This window comes from Bufo gargarizans, chromosome 5, assembly GCF_014858855.1.
Source record: "Bufo gargarizans isolate SCDJY-AF-19 chromosome 5, ASM1485885v1, whole genome shotgun sequence".
Classification (NCBI taxonomy): Eukaryota; Metazoa; Chordata; class Amphibia; order Anura; family Bufonidae; genus Bufo; species Bufo gargarizans.
Window position 1 is genome coordinate 112,193,818 of NC_058084.1, and position 13,130 is coordinate 112,206,947.

Consider the following 13,130-nt stretch of genomic DNA (forward strand, 5'->3'; position numbering starts at 1 on the left):
AAATTTCCCTGTAAGGTCTATGGCCAATCTGCCCTTGCATCCCACCTAAGTTGCATCCAAGGCATCGCACCCGTTTTGCCAGAATCCTACCCCGTATTGACAAGGAGCAAGTTCCTTGAAACAGCTGTCTACAGATGGATATTGGGCTTGGAAAAATTCCCATGTCATATCCCAAGGTTTAGTTAATAAGTCGGACTTTGACACATAGGTGCTAGCAAGATGGTTCTCTTTTCTTGGGAGTTACCTCTTTGCATATGGGTGCCATGAAAAACATTCAGCAATTAAGGTGCCCATATAAGTAAGGGCAAAGATGATGTGGAGTGGGTGGTGTGTGGAAAAGGATGGAGCATGTTGAGTTTTAGCATGTCCAATCCTTTGATCATATGGGAGATCAGCTTCTTCCTGCGGTGTGATGCAGATTGAGAGATTATCTTTGTAGCTGGTCTCCACTCTGGTTAATAAATGGAATGTCTGGAATAGGACCATTTAACTTCTATAGGTTTCTAAATATGAGAACTCCAAGAATAGAAAATGAAGTGACAATCTGCATAGTTACAATAAATTGGCACGCAGAATATTTGTTCCTCTTCAGTCTTCAGGACAGATATCTTGAGGTTCAGGAGGTCACACTCTGCCGTGGTTAATTTTTGGCGCTGCACAATCTGCATCTTGTCCTAGTGATCACAGTAGGTTGGAGAGAAGTGGGAAGCTGCCAATATTACTTTCTGTTTACTCTACTCATTTTAATTTTTTGTTTTTTCCATTTTCATTTTATGTGGACTTCCAGTAGGAAATTCCAGGTAAACTCACTGAAACCCTTGTACCTTGGATGAGAGCCTGCCTTTAAAACTCAGACTGGTTTTTAATCGGATAGAATATTCCCTTGATGGTTTTAATCTGCGCTTTAAGATCTGAGTATAGAATGAAAATCCAGATTTTAAACTGATCTCCAAAGGCTCTTTTGCATCCAAAGATAGCATGTAATTGCAAGTAACTTCAGCTAATTACCAAGATAATCATTGCTGGTCAGTAAATTTAACCTTTCTTTTCAGCAGCAAAAATTTATATTAGAAATGCATATCATGAATATTTATGAGTTGCGTATGTGTAGGGCTCCTTTCTCACCATTGTTTTATGTTACGATTTGTTCTGTTCCGTTAGAGGAGCCGAACAACGAAAATAACAGAGGGGCACAAAACTCATCCGACTGGTGCTGAACACACCTTCTGTTGATTAAAATGGAGTCCATTTAGTTTCTGTTCTCAATCAAATTTTTTTTTTTTGTTAGTTTTTTTTTCTTTCAAAATCTGGATTGGAGGCTTCGAATAGAGCCTCCAACGCAGGTGTGAGCTCTGCCTAAAAGCAATAACTATACCCACCTTCTGAATCTTCTTCTCAAACATGGTGAGATTTGTTGATACAGTGACAACTATATTTGTATTCTGGAATCAAGGTCTGATATCCCTGACTGGGTGAACCCTGGGTAGAGGTTATGCTACACCAGACTAGAGGGTACATGTGGTGCCTCTAGCCATGCTTCTGTCTCATGTCTTTCTCCCACTTTGACCTTTTTAGAAGTGAGTCTATTATGGGGCACTCCTGAGCTGGCTTTGTTCTGGGGGCACTGTTGCAGGTTGGTTTTGCTATAGGGGTACTGTATTGAAGACGTTGTAATTTGCCTCTATTATGGTGGCAAGGTGGCTGACTTTCATGGAGACAATCAACATTCATATAACTATATACATCTTATTCCACCTCCGGGTTGAATATCAACAAATGGAATGAGGTGCAACTGGAGGAAACCTTCCCTGACTAGACGTTGGCACTCATTAAATTTAGTATTACATAGCAGTCATTCAGATAAATGGCCATTTTGTTATATGTAGATGGTTGAACCCACCAGAGTAGGAGCTGCCCTTACATAGCGGCTCTCCTTTCTGGTTCACAGATGGTGGTCTTTAGCAGGGGACTCTCTCGACTAGGACATCTGCATGTGCTAATCGGTCATACAGACAGGGGTTGTCCCGTGAAGTGAATTCTTCTGATTTTGGATATGGAGCTACAGGACTTGTACTTGCTCGTTTCTTTCTGTAGCATGCTAGTAAACGTACCAAGGCAGGCCATTAAATGTAGTTCTTTTTATAGCTAGATCAAAGCAAACAAGTTTCTTTTGTGACTGAGCTGATTGAGGCATGACTATTAGTGGTGAAGGGTGACACCTAACAAATCATTACTTAAGTATATATTGGCTTTCATTTGGACACAAATAGCCATTCGCTCGTAAATCTGAAGAAAGCTGAAAATCCCTCATGAGGAAGGGAACAGAATGACAGTGGTTTAGAGACCTCTGAAGAGCCTACTGGCATACCATTTGTCTATATGGATTCCAAGTTTGCTCCCAATGTCTTTTGAGTCTTGAGTACTGAGGAAGCTATAGTAAATAGTGTCGTCATTTGCAGATTTGTACCTATAAAACTGTCTGACCTGTTCCATGTGCGCTTGGTAGCTGAAGACATCTGTGTTGGTCCAATGTTCATATGTGCCCTCATTGCTGAGAAAAATTGTTTTACTATATGCAAATGAGCCTCTAGGAGCAACGGGGGTGTTGACCTTACACCTAGAGGCTCTGCTATCTCTGCAACTGCCGCACCGTCTCCACTTTGACAGGGTCAGACGTGAAAACATTTTCACTGCCTGGCTTGTTGTTCAAAGTGGAGAAGGCGCGGTGAGAAGAGGAGAACCTCTAGGTGTAACGACAATGCTCTAGTAGCTACAAGAGGTTCATTTGCTTATCTTAAAGCTTCATATGTTCCAGCATTGCTGATGAAAATGAACACGGGACGAGCACAGATGCTTTCAGTTGCCAAGCACACATGCTGATAGGTGCCTTTGGTGGGCTTGCCGAGGATAGGTAATCAATATTAAACACCCAAGACAACCCCTTTAATCAGCTGCGGTATATACAGTGAATGCTGCGGGTTCTTCGTAGGTCAGTGATGTCATGTTCATTGGTCACATGTGAATGGGCCTAAGCTGCAATACTAAGCATAGCCGCTATTGAATGGACCACACTGTGCGTGGTATGCTGTGACCGCGGCACTCACCAGCCTCATCAAACAGCTGATCAGCATGGGTGCCAGATGTCAGACCTCCACCAATCAGGTGTTGATGAAGTATCTTGAGAACAGGTTATCAATAATAAACACCCAGAAAACCCCTTTAAAACTCCTTCTCAACTAACAAAGCTGTCCTTATTTTGTCTTTGATTTGAAATAGATTGTTAAAACACAGAGCTGGATCTTTTCAATCTCGACCTTCTTTGGCAGCAAATGCACAAATGCAGTGATATTTGAGCCGTAACACCTTTTTTATGTGGTTTCTGAATTACATATATTTTGTGCTGGCTTGGCTCTTATGAGAAGACTGTTCGTTTTTAAATGATGACCTCGGATGTACAGTATGGAAGAGTGTGGGTTACTGGGTTTTTCTAGCTCTCTTGCAGAAATTTGGCATTTGCAGATCTTTTTATGTATACTCAGAGTTAGGGCTAAAGCTCCATATTCCATTTTTCCTGATTTGCAGAATTCTCTGAAATCCAGTCCACGCTGGACTATTTGTCTCTTTTTTAACTCTGTAGGACTCAAGGACGAGCCTAGATTAAGGCCACCTTGCTGACACTATTATAGTGATGATGACTATAGTAGATATGAATGCCGTGCTTTACTTATTTCAAATATTTATTTTTTCAGATCTGTAATGTCTTGAGCATCAAGCGAAAGTCAGGGAACGTACTGTGTACCTTCACAAAGACTCCTATATCTACATAACTTTACATGGTAAGTAAAAGCTCAAAATTATTTCTGATTGAACTAATGTATTTATAAATTTGAATAGATATGATAATTCATCACCAGTGTTCTATTCATTATTTCATTATTGGATCCATGTCATGTGATCTCCAGTCTGACTAGTGCGGTAACAGAAATGGATCTGTGAGCGCTAAGTACATACTCCGTCTTGGTGGGTTACAGCACGACTCAACTTTATTTCTATACTGTAATATACCCAGCAATCTCTAGACATAAGTCCTTTACATACTGGTTTTCTGATCCCACTGAGGACGCCGGTATATGAAAGACTTGGAGCGCTCCAAGTGATCATTTTATTGGCGCAAACATTTTAACAAAAAAGGAGCGATAATCTAGTCTCAATGACTCACGCCATTTACCAATAGTTATGTATGTGTGGGCTCATTGTAAACCTTGGTATGAGAAATTCTTTTGATAAAGTCACTGTAAACCACCATTACAGAAAGCATGGTCAGATTAAAATTTTATTTTTTTGCTCAAAAATTGGTGGTGTAACAGACCAGGCACCTCCGCCGATCAGCTGTTTGAGGAAACGGCGCGCACTGTGTGCATGTTGCGTCTCCTTTCTCTCTTCCTGCTGCTGCTGTCCCATAGACATACATTGGAGAGCAGGAAGAGAGAAGGGAGATGGCACGTGTGCACTGAGTGATTGGCCCGGGTGTCGGACCCGCGCCGATCTGATATCGATGACCTATCCTGAAGATGGGTCATCAATATGAGAAAGCCCGAAGAACCTCTTTTGGCCACATTCTTATCAGTAAGATAAAGATTGAGGTTTTATGAGTGTTTGTTTATAAGGTCAGAAATAAGGAGCCTGTCGGCTCACTGCCTGACGGAAGAAAGAGATAATTCAATCTTGCTAATAGAGCATCTCATCCTATACAGAGAAACTGACTCCACATTTTTAATAAAGACTGTGTTAAAAAATTATTTTTACCTCCATAATGAGTACAATGCAATAATAAAAAAAAAGTTGTCCCCAAAGGTGTACATAGCCTTTAACAGCTGCTGTAAGTTAATGCTCTATAGAAAATGGAGACAAAAAATCAAGATATCATTGGGTTCGGTGCTGCATAGATGAATGGGTACTGACAATGCACCAATAATATGATGCGCAAAGCAGTAGTTGTTGATCAATGTTTATCACTGCGCGTTTCAGGACTGTTACCTTCCTCAGGTGTACATTACATAGATTACATAAACTCGTGCTTATTATAACTTGTTATACAGACTTTATATTACTGCTTGCTTTCTTTTCTCCTCAGTCTCTGTACTCTCTGAATTGTGACAGACACTTCGAAGTTGTAACTGTGAAATGTGGTAAACAGGATAATCCCAAAATATAGTTCCTGTGACTCAGACAGAACATAATAGCCAAAATTGTGTGTTACGGTTTGTGAGGCATAGGTTATGTAAACTTAATGCACTATCTGTTACATATAAAGGGAAGTGTGAAGAGCAGAGAAGCCGAGGGTTGATATTGGGGGTACGGGGCATAACTATAATTCATAGTGCTCCATAGCAAAATAAGATGGGGCCCACAGCACCTAGTGCAAGAAAATTAAAACAGTAGCAAAAATGATAGGTATGTGTAATAGTACAATATATTAGAAAACCCACATTATAGCAAAAAGCCAGCTTATTTTTATTCCCCACAAGTGTTATGGCCATAGTTACACCCACGGTTGGGGCTGTCCTTGTTTTGGTTTGTGATTGCTATTTAAAGTTCTATTCATATGTTATTAGTAATGTCAAGAAAAAGTAGTTTGGCCTGGTTGTCGGTTTCCACATTACTGTTCCCTGTAATGACAGCATGTAATTATACAGTCTTTATCCTGTGCACCATGAATTCCAGAGCACTGCTCATATAAAAATGGTTTACATACATAATATTACACAAAGTACAAGAAGCATGAACTAACCTGATGGGTACAGAAGCAGAGCGGTCCCTGCCCACCAGGCCTTATACTCTATATTAAATTGTTGCTTCCTATTGATGTATATCGAATTCTTTATTGCCCGGCTACTAATCAAAAAATGGCTTCTAGCGCAGTCTGCTCAAGTCTAAAATTCATGGGATTGTCAGAAAATATAAAAAATCTCAGACAATCCCTACACTTAATAAAAAATTTCAAAAATATATCTATGATATACTCGCCCGTTTCTCCACCGCTGTTCTCTTTGGTGCTGGTCCAGTCCTCCTGACGCTGTTTTGTTTACAGTGGTCGCCAGTATACAGCATGTGACTGCTGCTGCCAATCGCTATCCCCAGCACTCTAGAGCTAAGAGCAGTTATTGGCTGCAGTGGTGACGTGCTGAGTCCAGGCACGTCAGTGTTCACATCACCGCTGCAGCCAATTACTGTCCTCGCCTGTAGACCACTGGAGACGGCGATCGGTAGTAGGGGTCACGTGCTGTATCCAGCAGCATCACAGATTGTACAGCAATGGGAGTACATGACCAGCACCGCAGATAATGGTGCTTGAGAAATGGGGGTGTATATCACTTTTTCTTTTTTTTTCTAAGATTTTGGGGATGTTCCAGATTTTTAAGGGCCTCTGTCAGCAGATTTGTACCTATAAGACTGGGCGACTTGTTGCATATGTGGTTTGCATCTGAAGCCATGATGTCCTTGAAATTCTCTGCTAAACCCTTTTAAAAATATTTTTTTTCTTTTTTTTATAACTGAATCCAAAAACTTTTTTTTTTTTTTTTTTACATTGGCATTGTGATTATATTAATTTTCAGCTGTAAATATCATGAAATAAAAAATGGTTTTATTTAAGGAACTCTCTACAGTCCTTTTGGAACTGGTAACATAGTGTGAACAAAGGATCAGAGAAAGTTCATCTACTGTCATAAATTTCTTAATCTAAATTCAATGACTTTTCACAATTTGTGTTTTTTGTATTTGTGCATTGTGTGTGTATTTTAGGCTTAGAGTCTGCATATTCTGTACTTGTAAGCTGGCAGAGTCATCATTTTTTTTCTTTTTTCCTTTTGGTTTCTCTTATTGATGTACATGTCATGTCTCCTCCGTCTAATCGCCCCACCATACTACCTCACCTAAATCTAGAAGGGAAGAGGGAAAAAAAAAACAACAAAGTCACTTGTCTGGATGCCAAGTATGTGAAATGAGTTCACTTAGTTAATGCAGCCGGTTTCCATAGAAACGTGTGAGTTGGATATCCCTCCAGGCTTGTTTCAAAGGAATTAACTCTATGCTAGGGTAGGAAACAACTTCAGACGGCCATTGCACATGTGCTGCCTTCTTCCTTCAGCATCTAGATAGAAATGACAGTCTATTGTAATTGTATTTTAATTACCATCTAGTAGTAAATGTGTTCTCTGTGAATGTGGCAAGGCTTCAGCAACGTAGGCCATTCCCCGTAGCTCTGCACAGATTGGCGCCATAAAGAGTAATACTGAAATCCAGTCTGTTTTAATGGCACAAATACATGAATAGGTTCTAGGCATTGCCACAAAACCACATCTGTGGGGTATTACAATTACTTTATACTGAGTTTTCAAGCAAAAAAAACTATACGCTCTATTTTGGTTGCATATTTATCCACCTTATTCAGGCCACCGATCCTTACGACTATGACTCTAGAAAATGAGCGTAAAATCGAGCGGGGGGCCACGTCCTTTCTGCCTTCCGTTCTTATCTATGGGAGACAGCACTGAAGATATTGGAGTGGCGCGACTGCACCAAGAAGGGACATGTCTCTTCTCAGAGCGGTGTTGACTTTAAACCACTGCTCCGCGATCTTCAGCGCTGCCTGCCATTGAAAAGGATGGGAGGTCGAAAGTACCCTACTGCCTTCAGAATTTCAGCATGGGTATCCACGGCAAAATTTCTCACCATGTGAGGGATTTTCCAAGATTCTGATATTGTTGACCTATCCTGAGGATAGGTCATCAATATTAGATTGGCAGGGGCCTGACACCTGGAACCCAGCCAATTAGCTTTTTGAGGAGGCAGCGGTGCTCCACTGGGCGCCACTGCCTCCTCGCAGCTTATCGAACACAGCACCGTCCATTGGATAGCAGCTATGCTTGGTATTGCAGGTCAGCCCCATTAACTTGTTCTGCTCCTTGGTCATGGGACTGATGAATGTGATGCCACTGGCCTAGAAAGAGGTCTCTTCAGATAGCTGAGCACTGGGGGGCCTCCACAATCTGATATTGATGACCTATTTTAGAGAACCCCCTTTAACACCAGTCTTTTACTTTAGTGTATTGTTAGCAGTGGGGTTGACTCTTACAGAAATTAAACCACCTCCAACCCCAGAGCACGATCTTGGCTTAGATGGGCCTCTCAAAATTTAGCCAAAGCCAGACTGAGTGATCTGCTGTTGAGAACCCCACCAATCGCCTGTAATCTGTGATGGGACCTGGCAGCATAATTTTTCATATTTTTTTTGTAGTTAAAGGGGTTGTCCTATGACAACAGCTTATCCCCTATCCACTGGTTAAGTGATGAGTCTGATTGGCAGGGGTCCAAACGCTGTGACCCCGATCTCTAGAACCAGGCTGTTTTTCTCTATGCCACATTTAACTCTATTGGACTGCCGGATATGGCTGAGTATAAGCGGTCCGCTATCTCCTGCAGTCCCGTAGAGGTTAATGGAGTAGCGCACATGCATGCAGTCAGACTGCCTTCAATTAGACACTTATTCCTCATCCACAGGATAGGGGATACGTTATGGTCATGGGACAACCCCTTTAAGGGGAATTCGAAATTGGTGATCCATTTTACCTGCAACAGTCAACTAATACATGTATGAACTGGGTCTGTGAGCAGGAGTCATGCCTACATTTGTCACATGTATTTTACCTTTTCCTTATCTTTTTTTACTTGGGTTTTAGAGCCCTGCTAATCTCCGATAACATTATGTACACAGCTGTTCTTGGTCCTTTCTATCCCACCTGTTTCAGTTTAAGTTTGCATTTAATAACATAAAAGACGTTCGTTAAATAGATGACTGTAAAATAATCTATGGTGTGGGGTTGTAAATCTTTGCGGTTATACTTTTTGAGTAGTCCTGTCACTGCCTTGGGCTAGAACACAAGCTCTGTTTCCTTCCCTAATTCATTCCAACCATAAATTTTCTTTTGACCGAGTGTCACTTGCCATATCTGCTGACAAATGTTTGCCTTTCATTTTTCGGCAGCACCTACTTATGCAGGTCAATTAATCGGAGGTTCTTGTGTTGTCATTTGGTGTTGACTGAATTTCGGTAACTATTTGCATTCGCTTAGCTCTCCCATTAACCTGTTGGGTAGTACAAAAGCATAATACTGGAAAATAGAAATTGCAACCCCAGGATGTAATAGAGGAGCTGAAATTCTGCATCCAGAAGGAGAATGTATCCAATGTAATAGCAGAAATCCAATATCTTTAAAAACTCTAGAGAGAATTGTACTCTACAAGTCTATACTTTGTGTGACCGTCTTGATAATCAAAACTTTGACAAATTCAGATGTAGCGGTTCTGTAAGCTTGCGTGTGATATTACCTCAAATATGCAGTTGAAATCCATTGAAAAGGACAAATGTTTCTTGCCTTTGTTTATTAGGCTACTTTCACACCAGCGTTTTTGCTGGATCCGGCAGGGTTCTGCAAAAATGCCTCCGTTACTGATAATACAAGTTGAACTACAACCATCTGCATCCGTTATGTGCGGATCCGATTGTATTATCTTTAACATACCCAAGACGATCCGTCATGAACTCCATTGAAAGTCAATGAGGGACGGATCTGTTTTCTATTGTGTCAGAGAAAACGGACCTTGTTCTGCATCCCAGGACGGAAAGCAAACCGCAGCATGTTGTGGTTTGCTCTCCGGTATGAGAACACAACCAAACGGAATGGAATGTATTTTTGAGCATTCCGTTCTGTTCAGTTATGTTATGTCCCCGTTGACAATGAATGGGGACAAAACGGAAGCGTTTTTTTTGGTATTGAGACCCTATGACTGATCTCAATACCGGAAAATATAAACGCTAGTGTGAAAGTAGCCTTAGAAGGGTTGGTCCATCTCAGACATTGATGGCATATCGCTAGGATATGCCATCAGTGTTAAATAGGTGTCGATCCCACCTCGGATACCTTCTCCTGTCTCTAGAACGGGCCCCCTGAGGTGAAGGAGAACACACTGCATACGCAGCACAATCTCCATTGATCACTATGGCAGTTCTGAAATAGCCGAGCAGGCACTCTGTTGTTTTTGGAAGTCCCATAGCAGAAAATGGAGAGCTCTCCACGCAAGCACAGGCACCGCTCTGTTCATCACTATTGAAATGGCCAAGCTAGGGCTCTGCTATTCTTGGAACTCCCATAGCTGTGAACGGAGGATAGCTGCTCTCCATTCACTTCGGAGGCCCCTTTCTGTAGATAGTTGTGGGTCTCATGTCTGGTACCTGCTCCTACCTGACATTGATGGTCTATCTTAGCAATATGTCATCAGTCTGACATTGGCCAAACCCCTTCAACTGAGGGTCTCTTCTGTACAACATGTCACCAAGACATGGAGGTCTGAGATGGTGATCTATGCATGATGCATTTGGCACGTCTGTTGGGTAACAGTTTTTTCTTTTTACGTTTGTACGGCAGTAATTAATGTTGTAGTTCTCAGCACATCCTCCTAAATTTATGAATAATATTTGTTGTTTGCGTTGGTTGCCCTGAACCGATATTAACCTTCACTGCGACCTATCTCTTCATCCACTTAAAACATTATTCATTTTTCTAACTTGGCTGCAACAGTCATTTGTTTTCATGAGTCATTCCATAAGAAGCTAATATCCTTGCCATTTACTGGTACAGACGCAGTCTCCTATGTTGCAACAGGTAGGATGCCAGTTCTATGAAGCCATGTACATACTGTAATTATTCAATAGCTAATGGCCACCATGGTGTCCTTAGAATGACATCTGCAATTTGCCAGGATAAACCCTCTGTTATTAAGCACCCAGACATGGGTTTAAAGGAAGGCATGCAACGGGACCCGAGATGTTACTGTAAATTGCCTATCTACCATATATAATTGTTTGTACTACGCTGTCTTTATCCTTGTCAAACCTGGCCTACAATACATTGGCTAATTACAATGCCTAAGAACATAATCTTATTGCATGTGGATTAAATTAAAGCTTTTAAGTTTATCCTATCTGTGACTAGTACATAGCTTGTGACAGACGGACCCAAAGACTAGCCCTCAGGCTGTACTAAACCTTTATGCTGTTGTATGTCATAGGGAAATCTATAGAACTTATCACCACAGCTATTCCAGGAACAAAAAGCAGGACCGGTCTGATGTGATGGCCAGTAATACGTTTTATGATATCCTACAGATGTTAGTATAATGGTTACCAACCATTCTGGTAACACCAGTGGCAAGAGCCGTCCTATAGGGTAGTATTACACTGCCTGATCTTAGGCCAGTGCGAGTGGGGATGGAAGCAAACACATCCATCAGTGCTCATTTGCACTGGCCTGATAACATAGGCCAATACATACTGAATGTGGGAGGAACGATTGCTACCACTGTCATTCCTCCCTCATTGAGTTCTATTCATTATTAGCAACACATCCCTGATTATACCAGAATATGTGATTCCAGTAATTGGGCATCTTTTATCCTGATGAAAGCTGCTGATCAGCCAATGAACGGACGTTTGCTCTTTTATCGGCTGCTCGATTATATGAGCCAATTATTGGGAACAAGTATTCATATTCCCGATAATTGGCCTTAAATGAGACCCTTTTATACAGTTGTGAAGAGACAAAGATTTTTTTTAAGGATAGACTACACGTACCACAGTTAGTTTTAGAAAAAAGTAGAATTTAAACGTGCTTACTAAAAACGATACCTTTTATTATTCAGACGGGCAATGGAGCGAAAACCGTTTGCTCAGGTGATGTCCTAAGTATGGTAGATATACTCAACAAGGACTCCTATTATAGATAGGATAAATTCTTAAATGGGGTCAATAGAGTGCTGACTAGGAAAGATGGGGGTAATGGGTAAATGGGTGGGAAAGAATCTTTCCCTGGATGACCCTCAAGATCTAGAGTCCTGTGCACAGGGATGTCCCCTGATGGTGGAGACACCCTGCCCCCATACCTTTTATTTTCTCTATTGCCCTAATAAAGCCCTACTCATAGACCTGGATTGGAAATATAAAATATAAATCCAGGGAAAACACATATAGATGGAAAAATATGTATAAACAAAATAACAACCCCAACGCGTTTCAGCTGCATATTTCAGCTCATCAGGAGGTGATGTAGAATTTGTGGACGTAGGGAGTAACGAAAAGATATAAAATACAAGATGATACTTAGCTCATATATATGTAACCTGTCAGATTCAATTCAGTGATGAAAACAAACCTTTGTCATAAAGATATATAGATCGATCGGAGGGGGGCCCTTAAGGCAGATGTATCAGGTATATAGGAGGCTGGAGGGCCTTTTATACAGTTGTGTTCAAAATAATAGCAGTCAGACACCACTAACCTGACCAATTACTGTTTTTGGTAGAAATGATATTTCTACATGGCAAATAATTTACTAGCAGGTGTAGTAGAGTAATAGAAATCCAACAGACCCAACAGTCATGACCTGCATGCTGCTGATTCTGTGTAATTGAATCACTAATTGAAAGGAGCATGTTCAAAATAATAGCAGTGTGGAGTTCAATGAGTGAGGTCATTGATTCTTTGAAAAACAGGTGTCAATTATTGCCCTTATTTAAGGAATGAAGGCAGCAAATGTTGTACATGCTGGTTACAGTGCATTTCTCTCTGAAATTCTGAGGACCATGGGTCGTTCCAGACATTGTTTAGAAGAACAGCGTACTTTGATTAAAAAGTTGATTGGAGAGGGGAAAACTTATAAAGAAGTGTAGAAAATGATAGGCTGCTCAGCTAAAATTATTGCAAATGCTTTAAAATGGCAACCAAAACCTGAAAGATGTAGAAGAAAGCGAAAAACTACCATTTGAATGGATAGAAGAATAGCCAAAATGGCAAGGACTCGACCAACAATCCGCTCCAGGAAGATCAAAGAAGGTCTAAAGTTATCTCTGAGTACTCTTACAATTAGAAGATGCCTATGTGAAGCCAAGCTATCTGCAAGAAGCACCCGCAAAGTCCCCCTGTTGAAAAAAAGACTGAAGAGGTTACAAGTTGCTAAAGAGCACATGGACTGGCCTAAAGAGACATTTTGTGGACTGATGAAAATAAGGCCTCG

The 13,130-nt window shown here is 41.0% G+C and overlaps 1 protein-coding gene across 3 annotated transcripts in view; it reads left to right on the forward strand.

Moving 5' to 3' along the window:
• Window positions 1-13,130, forward strand: part of FAM110B (family with sequence similarity 110 member B) — a 165,310-nt gene that overhangs the window by 130,813 nt on the left and 21,367 nt on the right. For all 3 annotated transcript variants that reach the window (XM_044293954.1, XM_044293956.1, XM_044293955.1), the window contains one exon: window positions 3,750-3,836. The gene's annotated coding sequence lies outside the window, so the exon portion shown is untranslated. The remainder of the gene's footprint in view (window positions 1-3,749; window positions 3,837-13,130) is intronic.